Source organism: Aphelocoma coerulescens, unplaced genomic scaffold, assembly GCF_041296385.1.
Source record: "Aphelocoma coerulescens isolate FSJ_1873_10779 unplaced genomic scaffold, UR_Acoe_1.0 HiC_scaffold_650, whole genome shotgun sequence".
Taxonomy (NCBI): Eukaryota; Metazoa; Chordata; class Aves; order Passeriformes; family Corvidae; genus Aphelocoma; species Aphelocoma coerulescens.
The window spans coordinates 17501-26835 of NW_027184004.1; positions in this window are offsets into that span (position 1 = coordinate 17501).

A 9335-nucleotide genomic window follows, 5' to 3' on the forward strand; every position below is an offset into this window, starting at 1 on the left:
CTCGCATGGTTTGAAGGACACCTGAGGGCTCGCGGGGCCACGCGGCCGTCACACAGCCCGGACGGTAAAGACGCCCTCCCGGCAGCGGGAGCGGCGACACCTCACCTGCGACGGGAAGCGAATTGGAAAGGAGACCGCCCTGCCCGAGCACCGGACTCCGCCGTGGCTTCCCCATTACAGAGAGCCCCGGAAGAGCCGGCCCGCCGGGGGCCCTTTCCGACGCGACCCGAAAAGCCTCATCGATCAGCCGAGAAAAGAGGAGCGAAAGAAGGCCCCGCGGCCTCGGTCCTGGGACATCGGCAGCCCAAAGCGCGCACCACACCACGCTTCCAGGCGGGCAGCGGGCAGACGGACGCAGCAGGGCTGCTTTTCCGCGTGCGGGACACGTCCCCGAGAGGCCCTCCCCACGGCTTGGCGCCGCCGAGCCTCCCCGACGCACCCGAGCGCCACTTTGCAGCAGAGCTTTCGCATCGGTCACAGCGGAGAAAGCGCGGGGAGGTGCCGCCACCCAACCCCGGCTGCGGACAACGATTCCCTTTTATTAGCGAGACAACATCGGGACGGGACCACGGCGGGAGGAGGCCACGGCAGGCCACGCTCCCGGCCCCACGGAACCCTTCCGAGCGTGCGAGAAAGCGCCACCGACCATGCCCACGGGCCACCGGCTTTCGCCCGCCTCGCGGCGATCGGCTTTCCCTCCGGAAAAGCCAGGGGGAACGGCAAACAGCGGAGGGGAAAAAAAAAAGGCACGACAGCGCGCGTCACATAACCCCGTGCTACCCACGGGGGCCGCGGGCCTGGGGGGCGAGGCGCGCGCCTCTCACTCCCCCCCCCTTTAATCCCAACGACCTCTCAAAGAACGCCTCCTTCTCGTCTCTCTCCCTTTCGGCGTTCGTGGCCCGCGCGCCTTTGTGCCGCGCTTCTCCGTCGTGCCGCGGCGGCTTAAGGCCGCGAGAAAAAAAAAAAAAACAAACAGCGTAAGGCCGGGGCAGGCACCCCCCCAGTGCAACCGCACAAGCCGGCACACACGCCTGAAACAGCGGACCTTCTCGCAACCCAGCCCACCGGCAACCACGGCAGCCGGGACAGGCCCGACACCACGGGCCGCCCCAGCGTCGCGGCTCAGTCGATGCCGGCCGAAAACAAGGAAGGGCGAGGCGCCGCCGCCTCGCCGGCAAGCATTCTCACAGGGCTCTCTCTTGTCGGGCTTCCGGTCCGCTCTCGGCAGCCGGCCACCGCAGGCCGGCCGCCGCCCCTGAGACCTTCCCGCCCGCTACGCGGGTTCCCCAGCTTAGGGCCGAGGAAGGGGGACGACTTCAACACACAGCGGGGGGGGGGGCGAGGCGCCGCCGCCCCGCCACAACATCGGGCGACTCCCGTCACCGAGCCCCTCGGCCAACCGGGCGAGGCCGGAGGCAAGGCCGCACGCCCCACCGGAGCGTCCCCGTGGCACCGCCGACACACCAAGCACAGGTCGGGAGCCGGGAACGGGGCGCCGCCACCTCGGCCAACTGGGCCCATCCTCGGAGCTCTCAGGGAAGGGCCGGGAAAAGCCCCGTCGGGGCTCCGCGAAACAGAGCGCGCCCCGGCCGCGTCCACCCCACCGGCTGCCAGCCACCGCACCAGACTGACAGCCGAAAACCGAGCCCGCCGAGCGGGCACCGGCTTAAGGCCGGGCAGAAAAGGAACGAGGCGCCGCCGCCTCGGCCACCACCGGACTTTCCCCTGCGGCCCCCCTGCACGGAGTCGGCAGCCGCCAGGGTCGGAGGGAGGATACACTCACGGGTCTCTCGCCACCCCACCTAGGCCGACAAGCGGCTCACACAGTCTCTCTCTTTTTCGGCCTTTCCCATCAACTGGGGCTGTGAAACCAGGATAAAAGCCACGCGACTCATATCCCGCTTATTCGACACTCTTCGTTCTGGCAACCGCGCGCGCGGCCGCCGCTCTCGACCTTCGACACAGGCACCGCCAGCCTGCGGGGACACGGCCCATCACCCGCTCCCATAATACGGACAGACGAGTCCAAGGCCCCGGACGCCTCCAAGAGAACCAATCGTACTTGACCGGGGCGGTGCGCTGGCGCACGCCGCCTCCTACCATGACGCAACTGGAGGCAGCCAGAAACAGCGACCCCTTGGTGAACTTCCAGGACGGGTGGGGCAACAGGTCTACCCGGCCCCTGCCGAAATTTGCCTAAGTCCCGCCGGAGCTGGGTAGACCTGTTCGCCCCGCGACCGGGCACCACCGCGGCGCCACGCCGACGGTTTCGGGGCGCGGCCGGCGGCCGCGGCCGGGCCCGGATCCGGGTAGACCTGTCCGCCCGGAGCCTTCCCCGGGCCGGGTAGACCTGTTCACGCCGAGACCGGGCGCCGCCAGGGGAGCCACGCGGGCAGTTTCGTGGCACGGCCGGCGGCCGCGGCCGAGCCCGGATCCGGGTAGACCTGTTCGCCCTCTGGCCGGACGCTGCCGGGACAGTACGCTGACGGCTCCGGCAACCGCTGGTGGCCGCAGCCGACCCCGGAGACAAGGCATCCTCCTGCCATCCCTGAGCCGGGGGAACCCCACAGCCCCGGAACGCCCCGGAACCGTATGGCTCTAGCAGCCCTGTCCCGCCTGAGAACCCGGTTTCAAGACCAATACGTATTTTCGACAAAACTCAACCTTTAATTTTTGAACGAGTACATCTTTCTTCTGCTAGGAACAAGGAAGTTTCCTGGGGAAAAAAAAAATTCTTTGCGAATTTTACTCCGTTTTCTTGGGCGCCCACACCACAGCCGGCCACGCTCGGGAGGATCGTGTGCCCTTAGCTCGGCCAGCCCACACACATTGACGCACCAAAACGGACGCCCCTCCCCACCCCACCCCGGGCACCACGCCCAGCCCCACCAGAGCAGAGCACCTCTAGGGAGACAGCGGGGAGGGGAAGCAGGTGCATAGGAACAGGGAACGAAGCCGATGGCCGCCGGCGCGACTGGCCCCGCCCACCAGGAGGGGCCGGGGCCGAGGCCGGGGGGACCGGGCGGCCGCCTTCGGGCCGGTTCTTTCGGGGTCCGCCGAGGTCCCCGTCTCCCGCCGCCGCTTCGGGGGGCCGCGGGGGCGCCGCGCCCAGGTGCCCGAGGCCGGCAGGCAGCGGGCGAGCCCCGGCGGGACGAGCCCCGCCCGCCGGCGAGGGCCGGGCGGCGGCCGGGGCCGGGCCCGGATCCGGGTAGACCTGTCCGCCCGGAGCCGTCCCCGGGCCGGGTAGACCTGTTCACGCCGAGACCGGGCGCCGCCAGGGGAGCCACGCGGGCGGTTTCGTGGCACGGCCGGCGGCCGCGGCCGAGCCCGGATCCGGGTAGACCTGTTCGCCCTCTGGCCGGACGCTGCCGGGACAGTACGCTGACGGCTCCGGCAACCGCTGGTGGCCGCAGCCGACCCCGGAGACAAGGCATCCTCCTGCCATCCCTGAGCCGGGGGAACCCCACAGCCCCGGAACGCCCCGGAACCGTATGGCTCTAGCAGCCCTGTCCCGCCTGAGAACCCGGTTTCAAGACCAATACGTATTTTCGACAAAACTCAACCTTTAATTTTTGAACGAGTACATCTTTCTTCTGCTAGGAACAAGGAAGTTTCCTGGGGAAAAAAAAAATTCTTTGCGAATTTTACTCCGTTTTCTTGGGCGCCCACACCACAGCCGGCCACGCTCGGGAGGATCGTGTGCCCTTAGCTCGGCCAGCCCACACACATTGACGCACCAAAACGGACGCCCCTCCCCACCCCACCCCGGGCACCACGCCCAGCCCCACCAGAGCAGAGCACCTCTAGGGAGACAGCGGGGAGGGGAAGCAGGTGCATAGGAACAGGGAACGAAGCCGATGGCCGCCGGCGCGACTGGCCCCGCCCACCAGGAGGGGCCGGGGCCGAGGCCGGGGGGACCGGGCGGCCGCCTTCGGGCCGGTTCTTTCGGGGTCCGCCGAGGTCCCCGTCTCCCGCCGCCGCTTCGGGGGGCCGCGGGGGCGCCGCGCCCAGGTGCCCGAGGCCGGCAGGCAGCGGGCGAGCCCCGGCGGGACGAGCCCCGCCCGCCGGCGAGGGCCGGGCGGCGGCCGCGGCCGGGCCCGGATCCGGGTAGACCTGTCCGCCCGGAGCCGTCCCCGGGCCGGGTAGACCTGTTCACGCCGAGACCGGGCGCCGCCAGGGGAGCCACGCGGGCGGTTTCGTGGCACGGCCGGCGGCCGCGGCCGAGCCCGGATCCGGGTAGACCTGTTCGCCCTCTGGCCGGACGCTGCCGGGACAGTACGCTGACGGCTCCGGCAACCGCTGGTGGCCGCAGCCGACCCCGGAGACAAGGCATCCTCCTGCCATCCCTGAGCCGGGGGAACCCCACAGCCCCGGAACGCCCCGGAACCGTATGGCTCTAGCAGCCCTGTCCCGCCTGAGAACCCGGTTTCAAGACCAATACGTATTTTCGACAAAACTCAACCTTTAATTTTTGAACGAGTACATCTTTCTTCTGCTAGGAACAAGGAAGTTTCCTGGGGAAAAAAAAAATTCTTTGCGAATTTTACTCCGTTTTCTTGGGCGCCCACACCACAGCCGGCCACGCTCGGGAGGATCGTGTGCCCTTAGCTCGGCCAGCCCACACACATTGACGCACCAAAACGGACGCCCCTCCCCACCCCACCCCGGGCACCACGCCCAGCCCCACCAGAGCAGAGCACCTCTAGGGAGACAGCGGGGAGGGGAAGCAGGTGCATAGGAACAGGGAACGAAGCCGATGGCCGCCGGCGCGACTGGCCCCGCCCACCAGGAGGGGCCGGGGCCGAGGCCGGGGGGACCGGGCGGCCGCCTTCGGGCCGGTTCTTTCGGGGTCCGCCGAGGTCCCCGTCTCCCGCCGCCGCTTCGGGGGGCCGCGGGGGCGCCGCGCCCCGGTGCCCGAGGCCGGCAGGCAGCGGGCGAGCCCCGGCGGGACGAGCCCCGCCCGCCGGCGAGGGCCGGGGCGGGGGCCCGGGCCGGGGCCGGGGCCGGCGGCCGGGGCCGGGGCCGGGGCCGGGGCCGGCGGCCGGGGCCGGGGCCGGGGCCGGGGCCGGGCGGCCGCCTTCGGGCCGGTTCTTTCAGGGTCCGCCGAGGTCCCCGGCCCCCGCCGCCGCTCCGGCGGGCCGCGGGGGCGCCGCGCCGAGGCGCCCGATGCTGGCAGGGAGCGGGCGGCCCCCGGCCCATGTTCACACGGAGAGATAGGCAGACACAGGGACTCTCAGACCCACTCACAGCCCCGCCGCCCCCCTCTCTTTTTGCCGCGGACGGCCACAGCTGCACACTCATCGACACAGACAGACACACACAGACATAGGCACGCCTGCGCATGGACGCGCACACTTGCCGCAGATGCGCTCCGTCCCCCTCCCTCCCGTCGCCCTGTCTCTCGAGGGTTGGGGGCACTCCTGCTCTCCACCATCTGCCTCCCTGGCGCCACCCTCAGACTTTTCTCGCCCCTGCCCAGGGTCCCATCAGCCAGTTCGGACGGCGGCGACGGCAGCAGCAGGGGGGCGAGGACTTGGGTGCCGAGGCAGCCAGGGTGTTCGGCGAGCAGGCCGAGAGCCTGGTGCAGAAGTAGGGCCAGCGACAGTCTGGAGGTGGTGGCGGGATGCTTGGCACTGTCTCTTTTTGAAGAAGCATCCTGTTCAGGTCGCTCTGAGCCTCTCGGTTCGATGGCGTTCCTTCCTGCCTACCCCCAGCCCCGGTCAAGCCTGCGGCAGGACGGAAGCGAGGCGGGCGGATGAGGGAGTGAGAGATGCAGAAATCAAGGTGGGAGGTGGGGCAAGGGCACGGCAGGCTTTCGAGGGCCGGGAGCCGGGCTTAGAGAGCGGATGCTGCTGGCCGTTTTGGCACGGAGGCGGCGGGAACGCCGCCGGCTCCTAAAGAGTCCCTCCTTCCCTCTCCGGCAGTGGCATGGGGAGCGGGCTGCAGGCAGGGTGGCGACAGGGCGGGCTGGAGCTGGGGAAGCGCGCGGCAGGGGGTGACGCTGACGGCCGCTCAGGCATGGAGCCAGAAGGGACGCCGCCGTCTGGGACCGAAAGTCACTCGCCTTCACGTCCCAGCTTTCGGGGCGGGGGGGGGGAGAGGGGGGGACCAGCGCGTGCGAGCTGCCGTGTGTGGCGGGTGCGTGCGGGGCTGCCAGACGTGCGGGCTGGCCGCCCAAGACGTGCTCGCGGGCCTGGACTGGGTCCCGGGGCTGCGGGTCCGATCGACGAGACCTGGTCTCCCCAGCACCAGGAGGGGAGGCCGGGTCCACCCACATTGGGGGGGTGGGGGGGAGGGGAGGTGGGCAGGGGGCAGGCCCCGAGCTCCAGGAGGAGAAATCTACAAAGGAAACAAATCTACGGGCCGCTCATGTGACTAGGGTTCCAAGCGGGGCCTGGAGAAGGAGGTCTGCCCAGAGCTACACGGCAAACCCATAGGGCCGGACGGGGGAAGCCAACAGGCGTCGCCCGGTGCTAAGCGCCCAGCCGGGCGGGGCATGGCGAAGCCAAGAGGCGTGGCCCGGCGCTAAGCGCCCGGCCGGGCGGGGCCTGGCAAAGCCAACAAGCGTCGGCCGGCGTTAAGCACCCGGCTGGGCGGAGCCGGAGAAGCCAACAGGTGTCCGCCGGCGCTAAGCGCCCAGCCGGGCGGAACCGGGCGAAGCAACCAGGTCTACCCCGGCGCTAAGCGTTAGGCCGAGCGGGGCCGGGCGAAGCCAACCAGCGTGGCCCGGCGCTGCGCGCCCGGCCGGGCGGGGCCGGGTGAAGCCAAGGGGCGTCCCCCGGCGCTAAGCGTTAGGCCGGGCGGGGCCGGGTGAAGCCAAGGGGCGTCCCCCGGCGCTGAGCGCCCAGCCGGGCGGGGCCGGGCGAAGCAACCAGGTCTACCCCGGCGCTAAGCGTTAGGCCGGGCGGGGCCGGGCGAAGCCAACCGGCGTGGCCCGGCGCTGCGCGCCCGGCCGGGCGGGGCCGGGTGAAGCCAAGGGGCGTCCCCCGGCGCTAAGCGTTAGGCCGGGCGGGGCCGGGTGAAGCCAAGGGGCGTCCCCCGGCGCTGAGCGCCCAGCCGGGCGGGGCCGGGCGAAGCAACCAGGTCCACCCCGGCGCTAAGCGTTAGGCCGAGCGGGGCCGGGCGAAGCCAACCGGCGTGGCCCGGCGCTGAGCGCCCGGCCGGGCGGGGCCGGGTGAAGCCAAGGGGCGTCCCCCGGCGCTAAGCGCCCAGCCGGGCGGGGCCGGGCGAAGCAACCAGGTCTACCCCGGCGCTAAGCGTTAGGCCGAGCGGGGCCGGGCGAAGCCAACCGGCGTGGCCCGGCGCTGAGCGCCCGGCCGGGCGGGGCCGGGTGAAGCCAAGGGGCGTCCCCCGGCGCTAAGCGTTAGGCCGGGCGGAGCCGGGCGAAGCCAACCGGCGTGGCCCGGCGCTAAGCGCCCGGCCGGGCGGGGCCGGGTGAAGCCAAGGGGCGTCCCCCGGCGCTAAGCGCCCGGCCGGGCGGGGCCCGGCGAAGCCAAGAGGCATCCTCCGGCGCTAAGCATTGGGCCGGGCGGGGCCGGGCGAAGCCAACCGGCGTCGCCCGGCGCTAAGCGCCCGGCCGGGCGGAGCCGGGCGAAGTTAACAGGTCTACCCCGGCGGTAAGCGTTAAGCTGGGCGGGGCCAGGCGAAGCAACCAGGTCTACCCCGGCGCCTAGCACCCGGCCGGGCGGGGCCCGGCCAAGACACCAGGTCTACCCCGCCGCTAAAGGTCAGGCTGGCACGGCCGGACAGGGGTAGCAGGTGTACCCCGCCGCTGAGCGCCCGGCTGGCCGGGCCAGGCGAGAACAGCAGGTCTTCCCCGCTGCGCCAACAGGCTTGCAGGGCGCAGGCGAAGACACCAGGTCTACCCCGCCGCCTAGCGCCCGGCTGGCGGGGCCCGGCCAAGACACCAGGTCTACCCCGCCGCCTAGCGCCGGGCTGGCGGGGCCCGGCCGAGACACCAGGTCTACCCCGCCGCTAAAGGTCAGGCTGGCACGGCCGGACAGGGGCAGCAGGTGTACCCCGCCGCTGAGCGCCCGGCTGGCCGGGCCAGGCGAGAACAGCAGGTCTTCCCCGCTGCGCCAACAGGCTTGCAGGGCGCAGGCGAAGACACCAGGTCTACCCCGCCGCCTAGCGCCCGGCTGGCGGGGCCCGGCCAAGACACCAGGTCTACCCCGCCGCCTAGCGCCGGGCTGGCGGGGCCCGGCCAAGACACCAGGTCTACCCCGCCGCCTAGCGCCGGGCTGGCGGGGCCCGGCCAAGACACCAGGTCTACCCCGCCGCTAAGCGCCAGGCGCCCAAGTCCGGCCGGGGAGAGTCGGTCTACCCGCCCCCCGCCTGGGAAGGGTGGCCAGGGGACGGGACACCACGCGCTTCCCTCCTCGCCACGCACCCCGCGAGCGCCGAGCATGACGCGCCTACGGGCGGTGGCGCCCAAGTCCGGCCGGGGAGAGTCGGTCTACCCGCCACCCGCCTGGGAAGGGTGGCCAGGGGACGGGACACCACGCGCCTCCCTCCTCGCCACGCACCCCGCGAGCGCCGAGCATGACGCGCCTACGGGCGGTGGCGCCCAAGTCCGGCCGGGGAGAGTCGGTCTACCCGCCACCCGCCTGGGAAGGGTGGCCAGGGGACGGGACACCACGCGCCTCCCCCCTCGCCACGCACCCCGCGAGCGCCGAGCACGACGCGCCTACGGGCGGTGGCAGCAGGGGCAACGACGCGCGGCTGCCCGGCGCCCCGGCCCCGCGGCGAGAGCACCAGGTCTACCCCCCTGCCCGGAGACGGCAGCGGACAGGCCCCCTTGCACCGCGCGCGCGGTGAAGGGACGCCCGCCGCCGCCGCCAGCGCGGCCAAGCCCCCACCCCGCGTATCGGGCACCGGGACCCGCGCGGGGGGAAGTCGAGGCCGCGGGGGCCCGGCGGGGCCTCGCGCGCACACGCCCGGAGCGCGCCGCCGGCGGCGCGCGGCCCTTTACCCGGTTGGCCCGGCCCCCGGACTCCGCGTATCGGGCCTGGGGACCCGCGCGGAGGAGAGCGCGAGCGGCGGACCGCGCGAGCGGGGGCGCCCGCGCGCCCACGCAACCGGGGCCCCCTGTCGGCCCCGGCCCGCCGAGAGGCCTCGGAGGGAGGAGGAAGGAAAAGGAGGAAAGCGGAGGCGCCGCACACCCGCGCACGCCGGAGCGGCGGGGCCGGCCGCTCTCGCTCGAGCGACAAAAGCTTGTGTCGAGGGCTGATTCTCAATAGATCGCAGCGAGGGAGCTGCTCTGCTACGTACGAAACCCTGACCCAGAATCAGGTCGTCTACGAATGATTTAGCGCCGGGTGCCCCACGATCATGCG